This window comes from Spodoptera frugiperda, chromosome 16, assembly GCF_023101765.2.
Source record: "Spodoptera frugiperda isolate SF20-4 chromosome 16, AGI-APGP_CSIRO_Sfru_2.0, whole genome shotgun sequence".
In the NCBI taxonomy this organism is placed as follows: Eukaryota; Metazoa; Arthropoda; class Insecta; order Lepidoptera; family Noctuidae; genus Spodoptera; species Spodoptera frugiperda.
This window is the reverse complement of record NC_064227.1, coordinates 8,017,755-8,022,855: the sequence shown is the minus strand read 5'-3', so window position 1 is coordinate 8,022,855 and position 5,101 is coordinate 8,017,755. Positions and strand designations below refer to the sequence as shown.

At 38.4% G+C, this 5,101-nt stretch overlaps 1 protein-coding gene across 1 annotated transcript in view; it reads right to left on the bottom strand.

The window, feature by feature from the left end:
- LOC118280709 (uncharacterized) overlaps positions 1–5,101 on the bottom strand; it is a 184,268-nt gene that overhangs the window by 93,339 nt on the left and 85,828 nt on the right. The gene's annotated exons all lie outside the window — the stretch shown is intronic.

Genomic DNA, 5,101 nt, shown 5'->3' with positions numbered 1-5,101 from the left:
GCTGTGGCCCAACAGTAACTTTAATATGAGTTTGTTTTACGTCAAACGAAAACGAAACGAGAGCACGTTCGGCGCTATGATTGGTTGGTTTTTTCGCACCGGCCAATCATAGCGCTGAATGCGCTCTCGTTTCAATTATTTTAAACGTGAAGCTACTTCGTAGTAATTGTTCTGACCACATGTTTGTAGTAGGTATGATTGTAGCTTTAAGGTTTCTTGTTTATACTGCCTGTAACCAGTTTTAGGGATTTCTTCCTGAAAGATCATATGAGCTTAGTTTAGAATGATCGAAGTAAATAGTGATTTGTTTTTGCTTATGCCATGGGACAAAGGCTTTGGTTTACTCACTTATAAAGCCTTCGAAAACCATCAAATAATATTTCATAAACTCTTTAATTTGTACTGGCAAGGTCAACACAGGGCATCCACCTACAAGGTAGACGGAAAACTTGATAAAGGTCGCTGTCACAGGGAGCAGGCAGGTTGCTTCCAATCTAATGTGGAACTGATTGGGGAGGCCTGTGTGAGGTCTTGTAGTTGATATGATGATGGTGAGCATATCTAAATGAACATAGATAAAAGCTAACGCTATTATTCGAAAGTAACTATCTATAACAGCTACACATAGGACCCATTGCTAGTTTTAAGTCAAATTTCCGTGGTATCTTGGCGACTGGGCTTCTCCCAGTTGTGGAGTCTCTTTTAATGCCTTAAGTCATTCTGTCGCCTGCATTAAATTCACCGAGGGAAGTGGAAACTATCGTTTTCTTTTGTTCTCCTCTAATAATATCTTCTGATTTATTTCGTTGCGAGATCCAAGACAGTCATTCATGTCCCTGGGACGCACCGGACTTCAATGTTCCGGTGTTTTCATGGTTGTATCTACTGTAGATCCTGGCTTACAGGAGTTGCAGCGATATGGGAGGTTGTGGCGGGCTTGTCCCAAAAAAAAAGATCTAAATGAACATAGATAAAGTAACGAAATACATACTTAGGTATTCAATTGTTTTAAAATTATTATCAACAGCTGTTAATTATGTATTGGTACTTGTATTTGTAGTTATTTACCTGGCGAAGGCAGGTAAATATTAATGTCACTGAAATATATAGTTATTTTTTTATTGACTGCCTCGGTGGTAGAGTGGTCGCAAGTGCGATTGCTGGACAAGGGGTCTCGGGTTCGATTCCCGGTTCGGGCATAGCATTACTGGCCTATACTGGTTTTACTGGCTTAAATATCCATCAGACCACCATAAATGGGGCCCAGTAGGGCTGATGCCTGACCCGGTGCTGTGGACTACCTAGCGGGTTTACTGGGGCTCATCTCCGGCTCGAAAAGCAGGAGTAGGAACGGGGTGGTTTTTAGTCCGTAAGAGTCTGACACTCCCTCTCGCCTCACCCAATGCGGGAGAAGTCATTGGATGATTTTTTCCCCTTAAAAATCCCGTTAAAGGCTAAAGAATAAAGGTAGCCAGAGTATTACAATTTGGTCATTGTATAAAGTACTTCTACCTTGTAACCCACATGGACATAGTGTTTGTACAACAATGGACCCGCCCTACAAATCTACAGCAAGGGCCTAGTAACATTACTGAGGCAATGTTTGTTTAGGCACAAATAATACGCCTAACCATTAGTAAATACTGGTAATGCTCAATGGGGTTCAGTAGGGTGGATGGGTTGATGCCCGATTCGTAGCCGCGGAAGACCTGGCCTGGTCAGGTTGCCTGTGGCTCCGGTTCGAAAAGCAGGAGTAGGAACGGGGTGGTGTTTAGTCAGTAAGAGTCTGACACTACCTCTCGCCTCACTCAAGATTAGATGTCATTGGATGATTTTCCTCCTACAAAAAAATGATCTTATCATCCTTGTGGGACGTTATAAATTAATTGTTATACGGCTTAATCCCATATTTGTTAGGCGAGATAACTCGACTAATTTCAAGCTTCGATAGGAACCCATAGTTAGGCGCAGCATTCAAGCTTGAGGAAAGTTGCAATGGCGTTTTTTCTCTTTATTTCAGTGATGATATGAAATATATTTTTTATTAATAATTCGCAATCTCTTGGAATAAGACAATACGACAACTAACTTAAAAAAAAAACTGACTGTCTGCGATTTCTGTACCCTTTGCTATTAGCATTAATCACATCGATGACGTCATCAAAAAATATTCTAACTGATAAAAAAATGTTTAAAAAATTCAAGGTCCAACCTTGTATTGTGTCCCAATACATAGGGAAGTGTCGATAGATTATTAACGATTGTTGTCAATTAATCGATAACGAATCGATTGAACTTTTTGCCCCACTCTTGTCAGTAAACTTGATTAATTGATCATTGTTTGTGTAATTGATTGGAATTTTAATTGGAATTATGAAAAGTGTGCAGTACACCCACGTGAGGATTGAAGACTCCTGTCTGTTTTTTTAAATGTTTCGCCGAGTCAGTTAAATTGTATTGGAGGATGCCCAGACAAAGGACTTCCAAATCCTCTGGGGTTGGGATTCCATGAGTGATGTTAAACGCGTAAGATGTCTGTTCATATACTTATCCCTTTAATAAAGAACACAAGTCTATAGTCTCATCCACTGACAGTAATTGAATTATATTTTTTAACCTTTGAACCACCCAGTTAAATATCAATTACCGTGCCACTAGCACGCGGATACAAAACAAAAAAAAACTAAATTAGGAGGAGCATAGAATGAAAAAATCATGCATATATACAGGAGCAACAGGGATACGGAAATATTTGTGACACAGGCGGTTAAAGGCTTAAAGTGCGGTTCCTGCTTACCTACCAACTGTTATATATGTGAAATTATTCAATAGATGTACGCTGTACATTCTTATCGATATCGCATTGACGAATAAATTGACATTTCGACCGTACACAAGTTCGTGCCTCGAGTACACAATGGAATAGACAGGAGACATGACAAAGAGCCATGTATATCTGTCTACTTATTACCAAAATAGCAAGTAGAGGTTTTTTTAACACAGTTTTTTTCTCACTGCTTGCTCTATTGCTCGTATTATCGCACACAGAATCAGGGGGCCTAGTCCGGTTCTCGAATTCGAAGTGTCGTTTAATCTTCGGCCGGAGGTTTTATTGATTTACTAATAGAATTACTTGAAATAACGTTTTATTTTTAATTTCATATCACCACCTATTTATTTATCTTCATTTAATTCGTTCATTTTTTGTTCACGAAAGTTCGCAATAAATAGAATTGTAGTATGCAATCTGCGAAGTTTCGGACGAAACTTCGTTTTTCGTTGAATTAGAGTAGGTATTATGCTGAAATAATATACTTTTCACTTGTTGTTGGAGTGTGTTAGAATTACCTAAAGATTTAAACTGAAATACGTATGATGTAGGTGTATTCCACCATCTTTTATCTACACCTAATTCAGAGGCTGCCTCCAAAGTATTTAAGTTTGCTAGGTTACGTTTTAGTTAGATTATGTATTAGTACAAGGTATGATGGGACTGGCATACACGTGCGTGTAAAGTCCCTAAAATAAATAAAGAGAAAAAAAATCTGACTGCACGGTCGGCGCGGTGACTGGGCAACTGGCTGCCGTGCAACGTGTAGCGGATACGATTCCCGCACGAAGCAGCTCTTTGTATGTTTGATGATGACACAATTTGTTGTTTCGGGTCTGGGTGTCATGTGTACGTGAACTTGTATGTTTGTAAACGCACCCACGACACAGGAGAAAGTCCTAGTGTGGGGCAATGTTTCTTTTTTTTAATATGTATAATAAAATAATAATACTTTTCTCCAATATGTAATGAATTCCATTTTATCCCATTTAGGAATACTATTACTGAAAAACTTTAACAAGTAACACGAGAATGTAGATAAAAATAAAGAGTAGGTACTATCATATAAGGAAACTATGAGATTTAAGTAGATAGGTACTATCATAGGTATAAGGAAAATGTTATAGTCTATTCCGTTTCACATGGATTAGGGGACTCCCAAAGGGTTACTTAACTTGATATCTGCAATTTAAATAAGTTTTCCTTAAACTGGTCAAGATTAGCTCTCGGTTTTGCATTTACCTGTTAAGTTGTTGCCTAATAACATTGATAAGTATAAAGCTGCTTGCTCTAGCTTTAAGTGTGGGAAAGCCATGCTTCGGCACGAATGGGCCGGCTCGACCGGAGTGATACCACGGCCTCACAGAAAACTGACGTGAAACAACGCTTGCGTTGTGTTTCCTTGTGTGATTGAGGCTATCGGAGGCCCAATTACCCCCCTTCCAAATCTTCCCAATCCCCGATTCCCCAACAACTCTTAAATTCCTAACCACCAAAAGTCCGGTAACGCCTCTGGTGTTTCGGGTGTCCATGGGCGGCGCCGATTGCTTACCATCAGGTGATTCATCTGCTCGTTTACCGGATTATACCATAAAAAATGTTTTTTATCCTCATAATGATATATTTTGAACATTCATTTTATTCATTTTAACCAAGAATTTCATTAGTTTCTTCCAAACTTAAGTTATAAACCTTGAGTTTAAACATCTCTTTGAACTAATACCGACGTGTTTAAGTGATCGTGTGTTTCTCAACATTGTGAGTGCCTTACTTAAGTTGTGTGTTGTAACTTAAACTGATGCTGCAATATTACTTACATGGACTTCTACGCTAGTTCTTAAGCATTATATTTGATGTAACTGCGTTGAAAGTTATAATGACAAGTTATTTATTCCCTATATAGGCTACAGACCCTTCCCATGGATGGTGTCAGTTTCTCTGATAAACCAGGGAGCTTACTTCTGAATTGATTGACATTGATGGAGTTTCTTGCTCGTTCTTCTCCATTTGAAGTTACACTTTGGAACAAGCTTCACTGACGAACAGACTGACAGATTATTATTTAAGTACATTTCATTTCTAAAGTACCTATTTATAAGGTTTAATTGGAATATATAATTTAATTTTGTTGACTTGTTTTTTAATATTGGGAAACCTAACCTTATTGATGTATTGATGGTTACTTTACTTGGTTTAGCTTTATAATCCGTACTCCGAATGTTATTTTAACATTTAAGGGAGGAGTCATTGGATAATGTTCCCCCTCAAAAA